Raw genomic sequence first — 24,487 nt, forward strand, 5'->3', positions numbered from 1 at the left:
CACTGGGACCCCATTAAGGAGGAGCAGTCGGGCATGGAGGGGGGAGAAGGGACCGGGAGGGAAATATACCAAAAAAAGGATGTAACCCACATTTGATGACACGGCCAGATGATTACTTCGTAAATATATTCTTGATGCTGGTTGTGGGTTATGATTCGTGAATAGCAAACGGTTGTTTGAACACATTTTTTTGATGCTGCTTTTGCTTTGTTATTTTGGATTGGCAAATGGCTGTTTGGACACATTTATTGTTGTTGTTGGTGTTGTTGTTGGTTGTGGGTACTTATGGGTGATGCTGGGGGTTGTAATAAATGAAAGTTCATATTTGGTCGTGTTTTTCATTTGCCATGGGCAGGGTGATAGGCTCTGCGCTGTGCACATAGCCATTTGTTGGTGCAGCGCAATCACCATGTGATATGTGCTTTAGTGGAAACGCTGCATAATGAGGTGTTGACACACCTCCCTTGCAGCAGCAACATCAGCACGCTCCCTCTCCCATTGCTGCTCCTCCTCCTCCTCCTCATCCTTCACCTCCTCCTCCTGAGGTGGACCTGCATTTTCTGGTAGCAATGGCTGGGCCCTCTCAATGGGCAGGTTGTGCAGCACACAGCACACAACAACAAAAAGGGAGATCGTGATCAGGGGAATACTGCAGGGCTCCACCAGAGTGGTCAAGGCATTGGAACCGTTGTTTGAGCACTCCGATAGTCTGTTTGATGCAGTTCCTGGTGGTGGCATGGCTCTCATTATATGAGTGCTGAGCATGAGTGTTGGGGTTGTGGTAGGGTGTCATCTACCAGGATGCGAGGGTATACCCCTTGTCCCCAAGCAGCCAGCTGCATGTGGTGATTGGAAGAGTCCTGGGACAGTGGTCTATTGCAGGATGAATGAATCATGGGTTCTGCCAGGATAGCGGGCATTCACGGCGAGGATGAGCTGCTTGTGGTTGCACACCAACTCAACGTTCAGAGAGTGGGAGCCTTTGCGGTTACGGAACACTTCTATGTTGTGATGAGGTGCCCGCAATGCCACATAAGTGCAGTCAATGGTGCCCTGAACCATGGGAATGCCCGCTATCCTTGCAAATCTACATGTGCGTTCCTGCTGCTTCTCCCTGGACATGCTCCATGAGATGTAGTTCCTTCTCTTGCTGTACAGAGCATCTGTTACATCCCAGATACAGCAATGGATGGTGAATTGGGAAATGTTTGCTATATCCCCTTCTGTAGCCTGGAAGGAGCCGCCAGCATAGAAATTGAGAACTATTGTGACCTTGACTGCCACTGAGAGTGAAGTGGTCCTTCTGATATGAGGCTGGAGGTCTTGCTGCTGCAGGTGGCACAGCTCTGTGACCAACTACTTGCTGAAGCGTAGCCTTCTAAAGCACTGCTCTTCTGACAGGTGAATTTACGAGAATTGCTCCTGGAAAACCCTGGAGGGTAAGGCCTCCTGTTGCGACGTTTGCATGCCCTCCCCCTGCCTCTGGGCCCATTTGGCATGATCTGTCTCTGCAGCCGGCACATTAATAGTAGATGCCGGATGCCAAGATGAATTGCCAGGACAGCCCCCATGACTGAGTGAAAGCAGCAAATCTAAAAGTTATGAGAAATGCAAATGAACAAACTGTAACACTAGCAACAAAGCAACTATGTTCACAATCTGAAATCATTCAAAACGATCTCTGGGAAGTTAACAATCAATCTGACCTCCCAATGACCCAGTTGCTCATTGCATCGCTGTGATAGCGCCAATACCATTTGTGAACGCTTGGTTTTGCTGGTGTGATTAGCGGCAAGCGATAAATGCAGCGAAAATGATCAATATTGTGATCGGGGCACTAGCGGGGCATGGCACACTCATTGACGTCACAGTCTCATTGGCACAGCATTCCCTGGCGCTATGTTTTTTGCGCCACCGTTAAAACGCGATTTATGTTGACGGGCGGCACTAATATCACTGTGCCCCGGGTGACAACCCTTTATTGCCCTGTGAGCGCCCTTCGCCAGTGCTAACAGGTGATACTAATCTATTCAGTTTCTCGCCCTTCTTGTTTTAAGTACAATATGAAACATATTGCAGATTTTCTGTAAAGAGTGTTAAAATGTTTGGTCCCTTGTTTATTTTCTTGTATCCTGCAGCTGGTCCTCGTAGGTGAGCTGACTGGCCAGGCCACTCCTTCCAACTGCAGCAGGTCCTCGTAGGCGAGCTGATTGGCCAAGCCACCTCCTTCTGACTGCATTGCTGATATGGTTTAGTCACTGTTTTTTATACAGTTTTCGGTCCCTCTCCATAAAATCCATCATCAAGGACTGTGAGAGGCATTCCTTTAATGTTCGACTTGAGTTGTCTGAGCTGTCAATATTTCACACCAACACATCCTGTGTGCTTACCCGTTAGCTGCCTTTATTAGATCCCAAATTGTTTGGTCACTCATAAGAGTTTACAGAAGTGGCAGTAAACCATTTGGTCACATTTCACGTGTTACCTTGCATCCTGTTTTCAGAACTCCCAAGGTTTGTCTCCATTTAGCGACTAAATGTCGTTTCTCCTTTGTTGGAGACACAAAGTCTACAGATCTTTCTAGATCTAAGGGCTTTGTTTATCTGTGAGTAGCCCCTGCAATTACAACCATCTGTTCTGTCCAGATCTGCCATCTAATATACAGGTCTTGAAATATCTCCATCACAAAGCAGCTTGCAGTTTCAATAGTTGTTTTTGAATAGCACATTTGCTTACCAAATATTTTCTGCTTTTTAGTAAAGCATATCAAAGCTGGTATTCGATCTTCATTTATCAGTGAAAGACAGTCTGTTATATTCACCAACTTTATTTCACGTCGAAAAACCTTTAGCCTAGCAAAGCATTTTAATATATACCAAAATGTAAGAGTCTGTACATGCTTAAAGGGGTCAAATTGGCCTTTTCCATAACCAATCAGCAGTCCGTTTTACATCCTGCCTGGTTTCACTTCAATGAAAAATTCGGACATAGTGCAAAACGGGCTGCTCGTTCGCTATCACCCATTCTGCATTACTGCCGAAGACCAATCTTACCCACCTCGACTCTTGTTTGCTGCTACTTATTCTCCTCTTCCACTTCCAGTCACAATTGCATCTGAATCACCAAACACATAATACCAACTTGGAGTTTTCCAGATGACCCTGGTAAACTCCAGCCTGATAACTATCAGGAAAGTTTAATGCTAGCTACAAAGCTAGCACAGACAAAAAAAAGCAGCACACTAGCAGCTCTCATTTACCTGACAACATCTGATGAACTCTTTAGATATTGCTGGAAATGTCATCCTCCCAACGGTTCCCGCCCATGACTTGTAGGTCTATGGTAGAACTAATGAATAGGATAGGAAAGCTGATGGAAATGGCATTTGGGTCTTTAAACAAGCATAGGTTCCTCATTTGTATGTATTATATAGGCACCCAATGATAACAGGCGGGCAGGCTGGATGTCTAAGTGGAGGCTCGACTCTAAATAACGTTGGGATCACTTCCGACATGGAATGGACAGCTAATACCGCAACCCAATTTCTCAGGTTCCAGCACTTGCTTTATCAATTCAAATTTCCCCCAATGACATTTTCAGGCAATACCATGGTCTACATCAACCTCCAAGGCTTCTGTTCAATCAATTAATGGCTGATTTGTAATGCTCAAGAAAGTATCGGGGCCAAAATTGCCCCGCACCCTGTTTGGGAGCAGTAACCTTCCGGGGCCGAGATTTTTACCGCCCAGCCAGGAAGTACCGCCCCATGGGTGAATTTGACATTGCGTCCCTGAAACGAGGCATGGTGCTGTCTCGGGCGCTCCTCATCGTGGAGGGGCACTCCCGAGGCATCCGCGCTGCACGGCTGTGCCACAATGCCCCTCCCCTTCATTTAAAGGGGAGCGCCATTGCAGACTCTGCATGGCCCTTTGGTAGCCACCACTGGGCCACCAGAGACATTCTCGACCAGGCTAGCAGCCCGACAGACAGAAAGAGGTGCCGGGCTGCATGATGGCAGCCCAGTCGAGATGAGGGCCGCCATTATCAGGCCAACAGAAATGTCATCCGACAAAAAAAATGGCGGCTCAGAGCGCACACGACTTTCCCTTTAAGGGGCATCCCAGCAGTCAACGTCTAGTAGCTTCGTGCCCTGCGAAGCTGTCGCAGACATTGGCCCATACCAACCTCGTGCCTCACTGTGCAATTTCTTCTGTGGGGCGCAAAAGGGTTCGTGCGGGGTGGTGAGGGGTCCGCCTGCACGGTGATGATGTCATTGCCGGGTGCGCACTGGCCCGGGATGGAAATTGGGGGGTGCGGCGCTACCGGGACATCGCACCCAAAATCTCTGGAGCAATTCCGATCAAGGCACTACCGCTTCCCGCCCTGGGCGAAAAAAGCTTTGCACCCCAATAGCGCTTCCCGGAGGTGTTAATGGGGGTAAAAAAAGGACAATTTCTGAGGAATGCACAGTACATGGACTGACATTCATTGAATCACAGTCATCTCTGGGTACAGCACTTAAATATGATGAATGACTACAAGGTTGATTGTTGGAGGATTTGGGCTAAGGCCTGAAAGCTTGGCTCGTGATCCAATTGCAAAATGCACAGATGCCAACCGACATAGATATAACCACATGGCATTATTCCAGTGCCCTGACAGGATTTACAGTCTGCTTATTATTGTTGACCTCACCATTGAGAAGAGTTTTCATTTTGAAATTAATGTGGCACATATCCAGATTCTAATCATGGAGGGCAAAGGAGTCCAACTGCCTGCATCAGCTGAAGATGAGTTAGAAAAGACATGAAGGGCCAGATTTTTGAGAAGTTTTCGCCGCGATTAGATCCTCCGCAGTGAAAATCCGGTCGCAAAGCCCGGGCGGGAACCTCGTCTCGTTGTTTGCAGCAGTGATGGGACGTACCACCGGGGAGAGGTGCACCGACGTGCAATGCCGCGAATTGCATTATCGTCGGACTTTCGGCTCTCTCCCGACCCGTACGCCGTGCCCAGAATACCAACAGGACAAACTTGTCGGTGCAGACCTGCCAGCAGCGCTAAGTATGAAAACCTGCAAAAAAGGTAAGTTGAAGTGTTGATTTTAAATTTTCTTTCAACGATTCGATAGATAAGTGTCTTGTAAATGATTTTAGGATTTCTTTTTCTTTCCCCACCCCCCTTCCCAAGACCTTTCTCGCCGCGCTCCCGGCCCCGGACTAAATTTGGCAAAACTCAGGTTTTTGCGGCGCAAATCCTCGTGCAACAGCCCCCTTACCAAAATGTAAAACCCGAAAGTTCGGCCTAAAAACGGTAGCGCAGCGAAAACAGTAAGTTTCATTTATCGCTACCGTTTTCGCCGAAAAAACCCGAAAACCGAAAATCCGGCCCGAAAGGTTAAGGACAATTTGATTGTTGCCCAATATCGCAAGATAATTACAGATTAGGAAAACTATTTTGTCAATCTTAATTGATCCATCTAGAAAGGCCTTGCAATCACCCCATTGCAGCATTTAATTCTTTCCTCAATGATTCCAGGATTTTCACCTTCACCAGCATACCAATTTTGTATCCTCAAGAACCATTTCACTTATTTGAATCTAATGATTGCTTTTTAAGATGAATTAACTGCCCTGGTGAGGCTTTTTTTTTTGATACACCAGCAACCATTCCTATTGCCTAAACTTGCTTATATGCCTGGTTCGAACTACATATCATAAAGGAGGAAAAGATAATAATGTTGATTTAAATTAACTTAATTGTTTACTTTGTATAATTAGTATATTATCAAGCATGTGTAGTTTGTGGACTGTATCCATGGTCTCGACTACTCTGATCTCGATGGGTAGCTTTTGTTGTTTCTTTTCCATGTTATGGAAACATTTTCTGCTCAGTTTTATAGCTGATGGATTTCATTTGATGCAATGCAGATATAGCAGTATAGAAGCTGGTTTTTAATACTAATCCCATGCTCACTCGAATACATTTGTGTTCAGTTCCAAATGTGCTGATTAGACGGATTTTGCTAGGTGTTATCTTTTGTATTATATAAACATTTTCGAATCGCCATAGGACTGTGCTTTACATTCTAACAGTTTAGGCAAAATCAACAGGAAAATCTGCAGGTAAATTTTAATCAAAAAACGTCTTTAATCTCTTAGTGGCTATCATATTATGCATCTGTGTTTATTATAACCAGTGTGCATTCCAGACTTGAATCAATCTTCAATATTTCAGCATTCTCAGTTGTTGAGGTTTAATGCTTATTTTATCTTCAGCCTTTGAGCACTGTCATCTTCATTTCCTTAGATTCATGAACCAATGTGTATTAACAACTCCCTTCTTACATTACTAAGCTCATAACTTCAAACCCCATCTGGCTATCCTCATGACTGATTTAGTTTTCTGTAACTATTACATAAAGTTAATGTCCTGACCTCGGCCTAATTATGATTATAGTAAGTGGAAGAGGGTAGGGACTATGTCTGAGGAACCAAATTTTCTTGTTCAAACAACTCTAAAGTATGGATTTCTTGGAATATAGGCACAAGAGAATAGTTAATTATTTCTATAATATTATGTGCACCCCGATTTTAATCAATCCACCATTCATTGATAGCAGTGCCTTCAACTGCCTAGGCCCTAAGCTCTGGAATTCCATCCCTAAACTGCTCTGCCTCTCTGCCTCTCTTTCAGCCTATAAGGTGCTCCTTAAAACCTACCTCTATGACGAAGTTTATGGGGCTAGAGCCTCCACTTTTTTTGCATGGTTAACGCCCACTTAACGCCCATTTTACCACTGAAATTATGTATAATGCCCAGATATCGCCCATTTTGCCACAAAATGGAAACTGACGGGGATTTTTAGGAAACTTATCACTGAGCGATACTTTCCCCATGTGCTTAACGCCAGGAAACAATATTAGCGCCCGCCCACTTTTTTTGGGTGGAATCATCAGAATGGGCAAAATCAATGCCCATAATATCGCCCAGTGTTACTTTACGCACAAAATTAACGCAGAGATTCAATAATACTGCTTGACCACTTTTTTTGTCGTAAAGAGCACATTTGGTGAAACTAACATCCAGGAGATCGCCCACCGTCACTTTCACTACCTCGCACACATATCGCCCACAATATCACTCACCCAAAAAAAACGCCCAGAAAAAGTGGAACTGTTCTGAACGAATGCCAGCGGTGTGGCTGTCATTTTTAAAATCGCAGGTCACTTCATTCAAAAGGCTGCCTCAACTTCGGGGCAGTTTGCATTGACTCTGGAGTTCTTCTCAGATGAAGTGAACATCTCAACAGACATATTTTCAGACTCTGGACTACTGGGGGTTTACTCCAGTATTTTAGTGAGGAAATCATTGCTTCTGATCAATCGCTATTATACTTTCAATGCAATGGGGCCACCAAACAATAACTGTGCTGAAGCAGCTCTTCAGATGTCTTGACCAATCAGGAGGGGAGCTACAATACAACCCTGAGCAAGTAGGTAAATTTGTGGTTGTGTGCTCGATGCTGCACAACCTGGTTATCATGAGGGGACAAGAATTGCCAAAAGGCATCGATGCTCCACCTCAGGAGAGAGAGAGGAAGAGGATGGTGAGGGGCTGGATGACCTAGGGTCAGACAATCAGGCTGGCTATGCAACCATGCCCAAGACCCTCGCCAGACCGCAGGAAAGGGCCCGTGGTGGCTACATAGCTGCAAGACTCTTCCTTGAGGAGCTGATATCTGAACGATTTGTCTGAAAGAACGTTGATGTGAGTGATAACGCTGACACACTGCTGTGTGTGTGCAGCTCAAACATTAATCGTGCCCATCACCTTGGTGCCAGTTAAAGTTTACATTGAATGATGTTAAGTTGTAATTAACCCTTTCATGTTAAGGAATCACCAGTGTGTAATGGTGCAGCTATCTGAGACAATGCACAACAAGGTTATGTTCAATAAAAAATATGTTATACCAACATTGGTGTGAAATCATAAGTGTCACAGGCAATAACACCCAACCCCCGCCCACACCCCACTTTTTCCACCATTGACATCAATCAAATGTTCAACATGTCCAGCAACACAGAATACAAAGGCAAAGCAGGAGATGGTCCCCAACCACCATAAATTACAACAAATTGCATAAACCCAGGTGGAGATATAACACAGCCATCACCTGCAGACATGCACCTCACTTTCCTTCCCCCCTCCCCTTCTTCTCCCCAACTCTACCCCTTCCCCTCCTCGCTCCATGCGCCTGACCGAGGAGCTCCTCAGGCGGTACCTCATTGAGGGGGATGAAGGCAGATGCGGTCATTGCATGGTTACAGGAGCAGGGGTGCCGAGGGGGCGACATTCTCTGATGCAGAAGCAGGATCTTGGTCCTTGCTCTCATCTGTCGTTTGCAGTAGTGGTTGGAACCTAGGGGTGGAGTGCCGCTCTCTGGGACCACTGGGAGGCCTGTGCCAGCAGTGTTCCTCGCTATCGCATCCAGGGTCTCCGCCATGTATGGAATGCACTCAATCATGGTGGCCAGCTGTTGGGATATGCCCCCCAATGCTTTGGTGAGCTGGTCAACAATGTCTACAGTCCTCCTGGACAGCTGTACCATCTCTCTGTCTTCATGTGGCGCTCGTGGAACAGACCTGCCACATCCACGAGACCTCCGCAGGATTGGCGCCATACTGGGGACAAATGGGGTGCCCTGTGACGAGGTGCTTGGGGCCGGTACCTCCAGATTGGAGGCGGGAATGACCGGAGGACCACTAGATGGCCTTGGGGTGGAATGGCTTCTGGAGCGTGGCAATGCAGGTTCCTCGAAGTCTGCGCTCTCCTCTGTGGAGAGCAGACCCAGCGGATTGACGGGTGAGAATCGGAGCTCCTCAGCACCAGATGTTGGATCGTCCGGAGAGTTGGGTCCCGCGCCCCCACCTTCTGGCCTCTGTGGTCTTGCCTTGTGATGCGCTGCTGGCTGAGCTGCAAAACACAAATGAGGTTATTAGAGGAGAAGGGAGTGCTAGGGTCACAAGGTGAGTCCAGCGCTACACACAGCATATGCACGACAAAAGCACCACCGCTCTCAAAGTCATCGCAGACATCACATTTCATGACTATCAACACATTTGCATTGCAATGATTTTCATTAGACCATCATTATTTCTATGACAATTTTAGAAATCATCTATCCTTTATGATTGTTTGGATATGAGTGGGTGTGGCATCTATTGACTTTACATCACGCAATGGTGTAAGCTTTACTCACGTGGCATCACTTCAGGGTCTGCAGATGTGTCCGTGGCTGTCCGGGGGTGCTTCCCCAAGAGTGCGAGCACCTGCTCCTCCATCTCAGTGATGTCGCTGGGGACTGGTAGCCCCCCACCCGTTCGCCTCTGCATGGACCTCATTGTTGATAGCTTCTTCTGTAACAGGACAACATGGCATGAGATCATTGCGTGATATCATTGCTAGGTACTGTCACAGAGACTGATACAACACATAACCGACAGATGTAATCATAATCATTATGAAAATGATCATTCTTTACCTAAAGACGTGCACCGTGACCACTGGCTTTGAGTAAAACATTCCCAGTAAAAGTGCAAGACCTCACATCTGCTGATAGTCACTCATGACTTTTACAAATCAAATTAATATAAATACATAAGTACATGTAAATCAATGTAATACTTACTCTTGTGGATCCCACAAGGTCGTTCTATCATTTGCGGCATTGTTTGCCCTCACGAACCTCGTTGGTCACTGACGAGACCACCTCAACTATCTTGGTCCATATCCTCTGGTAGCCATTTAGAGTTGGCTTCTCACGCCCTCCTTGTGTCAAATCACCCCAGCGTAATTCGGCCTCCTGGAGGAGGGAGGCCTTTGCGTCGTCCAAAATCCTCCTGGCTCTTTTGCGCCATCCAATGTGCTCCTCTCCCACCTCACTGCTCTCTCAGCATCAGTCTCCACAGCGTGCTGTGATGCCACCTCCTCTCTCTCCACTATAGGCCAAATTCGGGCAAATATGTGGCTGGTAACAGCTAATTTTTGTTTTCCTACTTGCTGTGAAGCTCTAAAATCTCCCTCCTTCCTCCCAAAGCAGCCACACCACACCCAGACACGCCTTCAGTCCCTCTGAGCTCCCTCTCTCTGTATCTCCTCTTCTGCACATGTCATGATGACCCTTGACCTCCTGAATCACGGGAATCGAGCGTTGCAATGCCGTTGCTAAGGACAGCCACACTTTACAGCAGAAGGTCAAAACAATTTAATGCTACCACCCATTTCATATCGCTCACGGTAACACCCATTTTCAAAAATGGAGACTAGGTGTTTTGAGAATGGGCAAGAAGCCGGCGATCTGAAAACCCTTTTTTACTGCCCACGCCGGAAATAATGCCCATTTTTGGGCGATAAGCCCAAAAGTGGAGGTTCTACACCATGGTCACATGTCTTAATATCTCCTTGTTTGACTCGGTATCAATTTTTTTTAGAACGCTCCTGTGAAGTGCCATGGGACGTTTTAACATGTCAAAGGTACTATATAAATGCAAGTTTTGTTGTATTGTTGAACTGGAGATTTTTTTCCTACTTTTTCAGATTCCCTTTGATAAGCTCCACTTACCCCTCCCATCTTGAAGATGCTGACTTATGTAGGGGTAAGGTTTTACAGACCCCAGCTTCTCACCCTTCCCAGTGTACTGTTGTATGAGACTAGACCGTGAGCACTAATGACTATGCAATTGCATGCGCAAGGATAACTAGGTGGTAACCATGCACCTCCAGCAGAGGTCATTATAGATTGAACAGCAGCAGGAACCTCAGCTGATTCTTCATGTTCCTACACAGGAAATGCTGAGGCTAATTGTAACACCCGCCTCCCCATTGCTGCCTAGACTGAGATCAGGTAACTCAGCACCAAATAGCGATTGAAAATGGTGTCTTCTATGTAGCACAGTGCAACATTATGCAACGGTTATTAAATGCCTAGTCCCCCATTACACAGTTCTTGACGTCAGGTTTTATAAGAACAAAATTACACATGGCACAGGGTTTTGGCTCAACCAAGATTTGTTTGTTTTATTGAACATACACAAACTACCTCCTCTGTATAAATCACTATGATCTATGTGGGAGTAACAAACCCAGAATACAAACCCCTACGAAAAGGTTATTTCCATTGGCACAATTTGACAAAGTTAAACTCGTTCATAATTTGACTGTTAGATATAAAGTTACCCAGACCAAACACAAAACCCTTCTATGATTTGGCTGGAACAAAACATACAATCACCAATTCCTCGGCTGTCTTCTGAGGTTGACTGTCGGCCCTTTCCTTGGTTGCAGCTTGTGTCCCGAAGACTGGCTGGCTTCTGTTGCTGTTCCTGCACTGCTTCTGTACTGCTGTATTCTGCTGCTTTCGAAAATGGGTCATCTTTACTCCAAAAACCAACTTGCAATCTTGGAACAGATTTACCACGATGACCGCATCTTGGAACAGATTGAACATGATGGCCGCATCAAATGTGAACTCATGATGGCCAATTGTTCCCCATCTAGAGTCATTGTTCATGATAGTTAGGAGTTCCTTTACAAGATTGCTTTTCTATTAGTATTCATATCCGTGTGGCTCAGGGTCCGGTCCATTGTCTAGGCCTACCTTGAAACCAGCCTTTCAGGGGCCACAGTCTAGAATACATTCTTTAAACAATGTAACCCCTCAAGGTAAATGAATATATAAATGTCCCTGTATCTTTTCAGGCAGGAAACTGTTGAATGTGTGAATGTCTCTCTTTAGCTGCCATTGTCTGGTGATTCAGGTCGATGGCAAATATCCTGTCCTTCATGATGTCTGATGGTTTGGCTGTAATGTAAGCCCAGCTCTTTTTCAGGCTGTAAGGCAGTTCTGAGTTTCTATATTCAATAGTCCAATTTTTGCCGTGGGGTGGGGGGGGAATGGATCCTACATCTCCCCCCTTTAATATCTCTTACATTAGAGATATTACTCCCATCCATTCTTCTGCCGTGGTGATTGCATTGCCGGTCCCAGTCAAATCTCACATTCCTTTTTTACACAGTCTATACATTTGATTTTATAATCCCCAACTCCCTGTTATACATTCTTTCCTCCTTTTCCCATTTTACCCTTGATTTTGTTTTACACGACAACCCAAACAGATACAACACGATAATTAATTGCATACTTACCAATACACGTGAGGCAATTCGAATCCAGGGAGGAATTTCAATATTATGCCCAATGTCCCACCGAGGTAGAGTGGTCATTCACCTGATCTCCTCTCGCGTTTTTCTATTTTTCTGCTGGAGAGTGTAATAATGTTTTTAGGAGAGCTCCACATCCTTTACCAACTTTGTCAGATGCTCAAGTAATGGCGGGTTATCATACCCAAAATGTGATATATAATCTTGGAAGTTTGGTAAAATACCGCTCACTGTGAGATTTACTGAGGTGTGATCCAAAATATAGCTGATCCTTTCCTGTGCCACTTGAACCTCTATCAGTGATTTAAAACAAAAAGTTGAGTCATGAACTGTACACCAGGTATCATTGCGTACCCTGTACTGATTCACACTGGTGGTGACACAGTAGGTTCCATTACCCTCATAAGCAACCTGGGGTGGAACATGCATCTGAGCCATCACCTCCATAGTACAGTTGATCGATTGTGCGTTTTCAGATTCAAATCCACTTATTGGTCGGTTGAACATATTCAGGTGATGTGGACATAACACCATATGTGCCCCCCCTTCCTGACAGCCCTTCAAATTGTTGCTGGTCATGGAGTTTCCCCACTTAACCACATATGGAGGCACCCCATGATACCGCACATATAACTCATTGCGGATAACCCTAAGATTTTCCACTCGATATACCGGTACTTGCCATTGTGACTGACCCATCACTGGCATCCTGAAAAATATTCCCATCATAGTATAGTTGTAATGATCACAGTCAATCAGGACTGGGTATGCTTCGGAGGCCAACAGCAACTGACACGGGCTTATGAGATTGTCATAAGTGCTCATGGCTTTTAGGGGTCTGTTGTCAACCCATGGTAGTACGTGACTTTACTCCAAATCTTCTAAATTACTGCGCCCCTCGTTTAATAGCCAAGCACCATACATAACACGCGCATCATTTTGGGCGGCCTGGTCTGAAGCATTCTGGTCCTCTTTTATTGTTTATAGTCTGGGCGTGAGTTTCCAGTTCAGCTATCAATTCTTTTAGGTGAATGGTCATTACTCGACTTCTCGTAATTCCTGTCCCTCAATCTCATTACCCCCCCCCCCCAGTATTCTCTTTAGCTGATCCCGCAAGGTATTGATCTGCGTTTGCAGCTGGGCATCATCTATACTAGTGACCAGTGATGTCCCAGTATTAAACACCATGGCAGTGTAATTGATCAATCCCCTCTTCCATCTCCCCAAACCGGTGTGACTGTTGTCAGCTTGTTTATATAAATCTTTCCGACTTTCGTTCCCATAGTTCAACTCGTAGAATTGTCGGAACATTTCTTTTAACAGTTTCTCGTAAATTTTCCGTTTCAGCTGTGCACCACGGAGGTAGCCGTAGCTTTGTTAAATTAAGGATGACATATGCTACCTCGTAATGCATGTCATGGTACAACACTTTCCCGACTGGAATCAGCACCAGCCCATTCCTAAGTCCAGGTGTCATTATGGGGCACTTAATTTCTATATCTTTGAGGCTGATGACAGGAGCTTCCTTTTATGTGCTTCTAACTCGGTAGCACTGACTATGTTTGGAGGATCTGGGACCACACATGAATCGAAACTCTGAGTCCAGCCTATTCCAGACCTGGAATCTTGCCATTGCCATTTAAAAGCGATGAACACCCACTTCTGGCATTTACGTTCCGATCCTCTCACACACTCATAAACCCCTTGTTCCTCCTTCCATCAATTGTCCCAACATAATTTCGCTCCACCCTTTGTCCCCATAATCCATCTGTATGAGTCTTTCCCCAATCTTTCCCATTCCGTGGATTCATTACCCTTTGCCTTATCTGTCTTCCGTAGCCACCACCACCATCCCACAGAGATACTTCCCCAACATTCTAGGCCTTCCCTCGTTCACCAGTACCTTTTTGGTGGTGGTATTTAATTTGGGGCAGGGCACTGATGCTTCACCAAATTTGTAACCAGTGCGATTGGAATATTTAGTGGAATATGACCCCAACCAATCCAGCCATTTTCCCTGATGGAAGGATGTAGCTATCCCATCAGTGCCCCGTGTTATACCTCCCTGTGTTACGGTGGGCTCTGCTCCTCCCATACACCCATAAGTAAATGACATTTTGATGTCCTGATCTGATCAGGATCACCCACAGGCTCAGCCACAAAGCTCATTCATCCTGCGTCCTCCATGCGTCTGCAAATAAAAGAAAAGAAAAATAGCACCACTCTGTGAGAGGTCTTCCCTCCATAGGTGAAACTTAGGTTATATCCATATTATACATGCTGTGATTGCTGAAATCACCATGTCTCTTTTTCCTTTCTATCCTTAAATTATACTAAACCCTATGTCCAGCCTTTGTGATTTAACCTTACTGGAGTACACACAGCACTGTCTCATCAAAGTTCAAGTTCGGTAACACTTTGAGGTCATTTCCATATTAAAGGTCCCCTCTTGGTAATCAACACTCCTGCTTTAAAGAAAAGAAAAAGAACATCCATTGTGGCTTTCCTGCCAGTCCAATGGGTTAATTCATCAATTCTGATCCCCTTTTTGTTACTGAGGGAAAAATCCACTCAAATTCAAAACTTAAAAAATGTTCTTAAAATTAAAAAAAAGGCTCAAATATTTATATTCAACTCTGCACAAGGTGTTGCTTTCTGAAGTCTTGTGCAGAGAGTTACCTTCCTTTTTTCACATTTTAAAAGTTGCATTACCTTCTATACTCCTTGCATAAAAATATCAAAGGTTTTTACACAAAAAGGCTCTCACACACAACACATTTCATGCCTTCTCAAACATCTATAGTAGCAAATTCTATGTTTTATTTTTCTCGGCACAAAAGTTAGAAGCTTAAGTGTCGGTTACACCTTCTCAGACTCAGAAAATTTTTTTCTATTTTTCTCGTCTTTTAAACAAACGGTTTACTGCCGTAAACACAATGCTTCCCTGCCATGCTTTGTACTCCTTTTTGGATCCCGCAAGGTCCTTCTGCCCATCTTGTTTCACCTTTTTCTGCACCACCTTACTGTCAGCTTGCAAATTTCTTAAACTGCTTTTGCAGCTATTGAGGAGGATTTGCTTCATCCACATCCTCCAACACTGGGTGACCCCTCCTCTTCGCTTCGTCTATAGCCCTTTCCCCTGCCCTAATCATGGGTCTGAAGAATTTCACCTCCTCCTGTCCAATTTGGGCTTTCTTGGGGTTTGCCTTAAACCCTGCCTCCCCTAACAGCTTTAGTAGCTCATCCAGTAGTGGCCCATGGTCCTCTGCACATTCTGAGAACAATAGTCGGTCGTCCACGTATTGGATCAACTGGCTTGACTGACTAAAATTTTTTAAAGCATCAGCCCATACACTGATGGAAAATCGAGGAACTGTTATGAAACCCTTGCAGGAGGCACGTCCACGTATATTGTTGCCCCTTGAATGTAAAGGCAAATTTATACTGATCCTCCCGTCTTACTGGGATAGACCAGAACCCGTTAGCTATGGCCAGTACAGTGAACATCATTGCCTCCGCAGGGATATTCCCTATTAGATTGGCTACTGCTGCTACCGTGGGCATGCATGCTGGAATACCTTTATTAAGATCCCGCTAGTCTACCGTGGCTCTCCATGACTGATAGGGCTTCTTAACTGACCATCGAGGTGAATTCACGTGGGTCGCTATCAGTCTCAGTGACCCTTGTTCCACCAGGGATCTGAATGCAGTTTCCAAGTCCTTCTCTGCCTCTCAGGGAAAATTATGCTGTTTCTGAGGTCATGATTGGATCCTCGTGTACCTTCACCTCTACCCCCGTTACCCTACCACAGTCATGTCGGTAAATGGCGAACACTGTGAGATTATTTTTCACATATGCCCGATACTTTTCCGGAGAGCTATGGACCAATTGGTCCAAGTCATAACTTCCTTTCGGTTTCGTAGTACAGGCATTACCTTTCACCTTTTCCGCCTTGGGGATAACTAAAACTTCCTCAGGTTTATCCTAACCAGCTGCCCCCCATAGACAGTGGTTCCTCATATCTACTATCACATAGTGGGTCAGCATAAAATCAGCTTTGAGGACCCCCAGCCGGGCTGATCGCATTGCATCAATACACATTCCCACTTAGTGATAAGGGGTCCTAACCCTATAGATAAAGGCTTTGATATTGCCCCAGCCTGCTCATTCCCTGTGAAACCCACCAACTTAAATGGGACCCTGCTCGACCATGGAGAAGTGGTCGGGTTTGCTGAGTGAACCATCATACTGGATGCTCCGGTGTCCACTACATACTTTCCCTAAGTGATCTCTACCTTGATTTTTACAGAAGGCCTGCCCCACTCATCGTAGGTGAGTGGGCACAGGTATTCGGGCATCCTAGTCATGGGGGAAGTGGGGGCGCGCTGGGCTTTCCACTGCATACGGCAGATTCCAGCTTTCCCTGGTAATTTCCCATAACCTGCCGTAACACGGCCACTAGAAGTTCCAACGGGTCTTCTACCCTCTCTCTCTCCACCTCTACTACCGGCGGTTTTGACCTTGAAGGACCCCCATATCCTGGATTTTCCTTTCTTGTGAACATGCACTCCTTGCTCCAGTGTCCTGTTCTCCACAGCTAAAACATGCCTGGGATCTGTTTACATTACCCCCCTCCTACTTCCATTCTTTTCTACCATCCACGCTTTTCATCTCGTGCACTTTTCCTTTTTGTCTATTCTTTTCCCCCCGGTAGAATTTAAAAGCCAGAGTCAGTTTCCTTAACACACCTGACTCTGTATTATTAACATCCTTGGGGTCAAATCATGATTCCGCACTAGCCAAGTTCAAACAAAGAATCCTGGACTGATTTGACGCCAAGATTAGAACAACTCAAACCAAATAACTGGCCCCCTGTTTCAACAGAGGGTATGCCATATTGCTCATGCTATACTACGACTATGTCATCAAGACAAGGAGAGAAACCAAAACGACAGTTATAAACTAACTTCTCCAGCCTCGAAGTCCTGGTGTCCTGAAGGAAGGAAGAACATCACCATCGTGGCAACAACCGACCATAGCCAACGTGGTACTAACGAAAAACCACCGCGATCGACCAAACTCGAAACAAAACTCCAACTGGAAGAAACCGAAGCATCGAAAGTTTCCACTCTACAATCTAAGGCCTGACTACCAACAGGTGAAAACATTACCTAAAGAGACTTTGAACTTATTTCTAACGAAGAAAACCGGGTACTTACCTTAGCTTATCAGCAGACTCAACCCAACTGAAGATTGCGCAGATAGAAGTCTTCTCCAACGTTCAGAGCAAGCAGAACCTACAGATTTTTTCAAACCCCAAAATCGCGAACTACCGCTAACTGATCAGAAAGGAGTGGTAAGCATAGTCCCTGCCTGCCCTGGAGTCTAACCTAGCTAGAATTAGGTATTGGGAGGTGGGAGGTGTAATTTTACTGTACCCCCCTTTGATTGTGTAATGTATTGTTCTTTATTAGAGTGATTATAAGTTTTGACATTGTACTTTCTTGTCTGTAATATAATCAAAGTTCTTTTGGAACAAACCAGTTGTCTTTTGCACTTTGTCACATCTCCCAAATAAATCCAGAGTCTAGAACCCAAGAGAGTGGGAGTGATTCGAAACACTCAAGTTGATCAGAGGTGAACCTGACCCCCGAGACCACCCCCTTACACAGCTTCCCATCTTTTCATCTTTTTCAGTTCATCATCGTCACAATTATTGATCCCCTCTATCTGCTCTACATTGGCAAAATGAACAGAGGCATCCCCTCCATGCTTCAGGTTCGGCACACTGGCCAGTACTTCCTGCAACTGGAGAGCTGTATATGGGAGCAAATAATCACTCTACATTGGTCCCTGACCACCGCCTTGTGGGGGTGGACCGAACTTTTGCTGTCCCAGAGGACACATCAGTCCCGGTGGTCCTGGTGCTTCAGAAGCCAGGCGACCCTCACTATACTGGGTCCAATCATCGGGCTCATAAGAACATAAGAACATAAGAAATAGGAGCAGGAGTAGGCCATACGGCTCTTCGAGCCTGCTCCACCATTCAATAAGATCATGGCTGATCTGATCATGGACTCAGCTCCACTTCCCTGCCCGCTCCCCATAACCCCTTATCGGTTAAGAAACTGTCTATTTCTGTCTTAAATATATTCAATGACCCAGCTTCCACAGCTCTCTGAGGCAGTAAATTCCACAAATTTACTACCCTCTGACAGAAGAAATTTCTCCTCATCTCAATTGTAAATGGGCGGCCCCTTATTCTAAGATTATGCCCCCTAGTTCTTGTCTCCCCTATCAGTGGAAACATCCTCTCTGCATCCAACTTGTCAAGCCCCCTCATAATCTTATATGTTTCAGTAAGTTCATCTCTCATTCTTCTAAACTCCAATGAGTAGAGGCCCAACCTACTCAGAATTTCCTCATAAGTCAACACCCTCATCCCCGGAATCGACTTAGTGAATTTTCTCTGAACTACCTCCAAAGCAAATATATTCTTTCGTAATTATGGAAACCAAAATTGCACGCAGTATTCTAGGTGTGGCCTCACCAATACCCTGTATAACTGTAGCACGACTTCTCTGCTTTTATACTCCATCCCCTTTGAAATAAAGGCCAAGATTCCATTGGCCTTCATGATCACTTGCTGTACCTGCATACTAACCTTTTGTCTTTAATGCACCAGGATCCCCAGGTCCCACTGTATTGCAGCGCTTTGCAATTTTTCTCTATTTAAATAATAACTTGCTCCTCGATTTTTTCTGCCAAAGTACATAACCTCACACTTTCCAACATTATACTCCATCTGACAAATTTTTGCCCACTCACCTACCCTGTCTATGTCCTTTTGCAGGTTTTTTGTGTCCTCCTCACACATTGCTTTTCCTCCCATCTTTATATCGTCAGCAAACTTGGCTACATTACACTCGGTCCCTTCATCCAAGTCGTTAATATAGATTGCAAATAGTTGGGGTCCCTGCACTGATCCCTGCGGCACCCCACTAGTTACTGATTGCCAACCCGAGAATGAATCATTTATACCGACTTTCTGTTTTCTGTTCGTTAGGATCCTCGATCCATGCTAATATATTACCTCCAACCCGTGAACTTTTATCTTGTGCAGTAAGCTTTTATGTGGAATCTTGTCAAATGCCTTCTGGAAGTCCAAATACACCACATCCACTGGTTCCCCTTTATCCACCCTGTTCGTTACATCCTCAAAGAATTCCAGCAAATTTGTCAAACATGATTTCCCCTTCATAAATCCTTGCTGACTCTGCCTGACCAAATTTTGCTTTTCCAAATGTCCTGCTACTGCTTCTTTTCTTTCTCCCCATCCCAGTTTACTCCAAATTCCCCTGGTGCCATGAGACAAGCCATACCCCTGGCCCCGGATAATGCCAGGGTTAACTTAAAGATTTTTCATTACAGGGCCTGTGATCAGCCTCTTCATGTACCCAGTTTTTGGCAACACTGTATGCCACCTTTATATCTTTTAACTGAACCTCAGCCTTTTCAGCTCTCTCTGAGTTCCAATTTCCTTTCTCACGCTGAGCCTGACCCTGCCTTCTACTTTTGGTGGCCTGACATTGCAGGTACTCTATCATTTTTCTAGCCGTTTCTTCCTGCACTTTCCTCTCCTGCCTTTCAGTAATCAAATCTGCTGCCAGCCAGTTTACTATGGCCTCTCTCTCTCCTGCCCTACCTTCTGATTGCTGTTTCTCCTTTTCTAAATGCTCAACTTGCTCTGTGGGTATCTGAATTTGTTTCTTCATACATATTAACGAAATCGCCTTTTCCTTCGATTTCTTGTGTATGCTACTACCCGTCCACTCTACCGCTTTCTCATACGGACTGTGCTCAGAAATGTTTACTTCTCCAAATACATATGAGGATATCCTATCCTCCATCACAGGTTTCTTACCCTCAACCGTGTCCATAATTATTGTTCTAAACCTTGAATGTCCCTTCGTGGTCGCCAACTTGTAAGGGTCCCCCCATTACAGTTCTTGACGTCAGGTTTTATAAGAACAAAATTACACATGGCACAGGGTTTTGGCTCAACCAAGATTCGTTTGTTTTATTGAACATACACAAACTACCTCCTCTGTATAAATCACTATGATCTATGTGGGAGTAACAAACCCAGAATACAAACCCCTACGAAAAGGTCATTTCCATTGACACAATTTGACAAAGTTAAACTCGTTCGCAATTTGACTGTGACATATAAAGGTACCCAGACCAAACACAAAACCCTTCTATGATTTGGCTGGAACAAAACATACAATCACCAATTCCTCGGCTGTCTTCTGAGGTTGACTACCGGCCCTTTCCTTGGTTACAGCTTGTGTCCTGAAGACTGGTTGGCTTCTGTTGCTGTTCCTGCACTGCTTCTGTACTGCTGTATTCTGCTGCTTTCGAAAATGGACCATCTTTACTCCAAAAACCAACTTGCAATCTTGGAACAGATTTACCACGATGACAGCATCAAATGTGAACTCTTGATGGCTAATTGTTCATCATCTAGATTCATTGTCCATGATAGTTATGAGGTCCTTTACAAGGTTGGTTTTCTATTAGTCTTCATATCCGCGTGGTTCAGGGTCCGGTCCATTGTCTAGGCCTATCCTGATACCAGCCTTTCAGGAGCCACAGTCTAGGGTTACATTCTTTAAACAATGTAACCCCTCAAGGTAAATGAATATACAAATGTTCCTGTATCTTTTCAGGCAGGAAACCATTGAAGATGTAAATGTCTCTCTTCGGCTGCCATTGTCTGGTGATTCAGGTCAATGGCAGATATTCTGTCCTTCATGATGTCTGATGGTTTAGTTGTAATGTAAGAATTAACTCTTTCCTGCCCAGCTCTTTTTGCAGGCGGCACGCAGTTCTGAGTTTTTATATTAAATAGTCCAATTTTTGCCATTTGGGGGCTGGGGGGTGGTGAGTGATGGGGCTGTGGGATGGATCCTATAATTATGTCCTGTGTTTATCCACTTAGCCATGGAAAGTGGATAAAATAGATATATATATTTTTTCTCTCATGAACTTTTCTCCTTCCTTTTTGCTTCTAAAGCTCTTAATTCCTCATAAGGTTTCACTGGTGTCAAGTGTCTTCTGTACCTTCACCATTATTCATGTGAAGTTTTTATATTAACTAATACCAGGTTATTTTACCACTAAGTCATCGCAGCCGAGCCAGATCCTGTCCATATCTGACAGGGGAATCCACCCTAAAGGCATCCAATCTCCTCTCTGAGGCAATGATCCCTCCACCCCCGCTCCCCCCCACCCATGAGACCTACGAGCACCCCGACTTTCTCTCTCCCGGGACTTCAATCCCCTTCCCAAGGCCTCAATTCCCCCCACCACCACCCAGGAGGCTTCCGATCCCTCCGAGCATGTGTTTACAAAGAGGAGGCAGACAAAAAGCAGGAAACTATAGACCAGTTAGCCTAACATCTGTCATTGGGAAAAGCAGGATATTTGGAAAAGCATAATTTAGTTAAGCAGAGTCAGCATGGTTTTATGAAAGGGAAATCATGTTTGACAAATTTGCTGGAGTTCTTTGAGGATGTAACGAACAGGGTGGGTAAGGGAGAACCAGTGGATGTGGTGTCTTTGGATTTCTAAAAGGCATTCGATAAGGTGCCACATAAAAGGTTACTACATAAGATGAAAGTTCATGGGTTTGCGGATAATATATTAGTATGGATAGAGGATTGGCTAACTAACAGAAAACAGAGAGTCGGGATAAATGGGTTATTTTCCAGTTGACAAACAGTAACTAATGAGGTGCCACAGGGATCAGTGCTGAGGCTTCAATTATTTAAAATCTATATTAATGATTTGGATGAAGGGACTGAGTATAATGTTGCCAAGTTTGATGATGATACAAAGATGGATGGGAAAGCAAGTTGTGAGGAGGACACAAAAAATCTGAAAAGGGATATAGACAGGCTAAGTGAGTGGGCAAAAATTTGTTAGATGGAGTATAATGTGGGAAAGTGTGACGTTATCCACTTTGGCAAAAAGAATTAAAAAGCAAATTATTATCTAAATGGAGAAAAATTACAAAATGCTGCAGTACAGAGGGACCTGGGGTCATTGTACATGAAGCACAAAACCGTGAGTGTAATATATGTAAACTTGTATTTATTCTGTACAGCCAACAGAGGGCTCATCCCCTGGAGTCCCAAGAGATCTCATAATCCCTTGGGAACACAGGTATTTAAGGAGGCTTCACAGGTTGGAGAGGCACTCTGGAGACCTGCAATAAAAGACTAAGGTCACACTTTACTTTGAGCTCACAGTTTTCAGTCTGACTCTTTCCCCATACACAACAACTGGCGATGAGATACAGATAGCGAACCTAAAGATGCAGAGAACAGTGGGCATCCTGGAGAAATTTTCGGAGGGAGATGATTGGGAAGCTTTTGTGGAGTGACTCGACCAATACTTCGTGGCCAACGAGCTAGATGGGGAAGAGAGCACTGCCAAATGAAAGACGATCCTCCTCACCATCTGTGAGGCACCAACGTATGGCCTCATGACGAATCTGCTCACTCCAGCAAAACCCACGGAGAAATCGTACGATGATTTGTGCACACTGGTCCGGAGCATTTGAACCCGAATGAAAGTGTTTTGATGGCGAGGTACAGGTTCTACACCGACAAAAGGTCTGAAGGCCAGGAAGTGGCGAGTTATGTCACCGAGCTAAGACGCCTTTCAGGACATTGCGAATTTGAAGGACGTTTGGAGCACATGTTCAGAGACTTTTTTGTACTTGGCATGGGCCATGATGTGATACTTCGCAAACTTTTGACTGTAGAGACCCCAACCTTGAGAAAGGCCATAGCGATAGCCCAGACGTTCATTGCCACCAGTGACAATACTAAGCAAATCTCTCAGCACACACATGCTGCTACAAGTACTGTGAACAAAGTGATGTTGTTTTTGAATCATAATGTACAGAGCAGGTCACACATATCGGCAGCTACACGTCTGCAGATGTCTCAGAGTCCATCATCAAGGGTGAAGAATGCAAGGCCATTAACACCTTGTTGGTGCTGCGGGAGTGATCATCATTTCCATTCATGCCGATTCAAAGAGTACGTTTGCAAGGGCTGTGGAACAATGGGACACCTCCAACCAGTGTGCTTGCAAGCTGCAAAGCCTGTTAAACCTGAAAACCACCATGTTACAGAGGAGGACAGATCCACGGAGGATCACAATAAACCAGAGCCTCAGATAGAGGAGGCAGAGATACATGGGGCGTACACATTCACCATGAATTGTCCCCCGATAATGCTGAATGTTGAACTAAATGGACTCCCGGTGCCAATGGAGCTGGACACGGGCACGAGCCAGGACATCATGGGCAAAAAGACTTTTGAAAGATTGTGGTGCAACAAGGCCTCAAGGCCAGTCTTAACTTCAGTTCGCATGAAACTAAGAACTTACACGAAAGAACTAATTCCTGTAATCGGCAGTGCTACCGTAAAGGTCTCCTACGATGGTGCGGTGCACAAGCTATCACTCTGGGTGGTACCGGGCGATGGTCCAATGCTGCTCGGCAGGAGCTGGCTGGGAAAGATACGCTGAAACTGGGACGACGTCCCAGCGCTATCGTCCGCTGATGACACTTCGTGTGCCCAGGTCTTAAACAAATTTCCTTCGCTGTTTGAACCAGGCATCGGGAAATTCCAAGGAGCAAAAGTGCAGATCCACCTTATTTCGGGGGTGCGACCCATCCATCACAAGGTGAGAGCAGTACCGTACATGATGAGAGAAAGGGTAAAGATCAAGCTAGACGGGCTGCAAAGAGATCATTTCACCGATCGAGTTCAACAAGTGGGCCAGTCCTCAAGGGAGATGGCACTGTCAGAATCTGCGAAGATTGCAAAGTAACTATCAATCGTTTCTCCCTGCAGGACCAATACCCACTACCAAAGGCCGACAACCTCTTTGCAACGCTGGCGGGAGGAAAGATGTTCACAAAGCTGGATCTGACTTCAGTCTACATGACGCAGGAACTGGAGGAATCATCGAAGGCCCTCACCTGCATCAACACACACAAAGGTCTTTTTATTTATAACAGATGCCCAATTGAAATCTGATCGGCGGCGGTGATATTCCAGAGAAACATGAAAAGTTTACTGAAGTCAGTCCCGCACACCGTGGTCTTCCAGGACGACATCTTGGTCATGGGTCGGAACACAGTCGAGCATCTGCAGAACCTGGATTAGGTTCTTAGTCGACTCA

Source organism: Pristiophorus japonicus, chromosome 5 (assembly GCF_044704955.1).
Source record: "Pristiophorus japonicus isolate sPriJap1 chromosome 5, sPriJap1.hap1, whole genome shotgun sequence".
Classification (NCBI taxonomy): Eukaryota; Metazoa; Chordata; class Chondrichthyes; family Pristiophoridae; genus Pristiophorus; species Pristiophorus japonicus.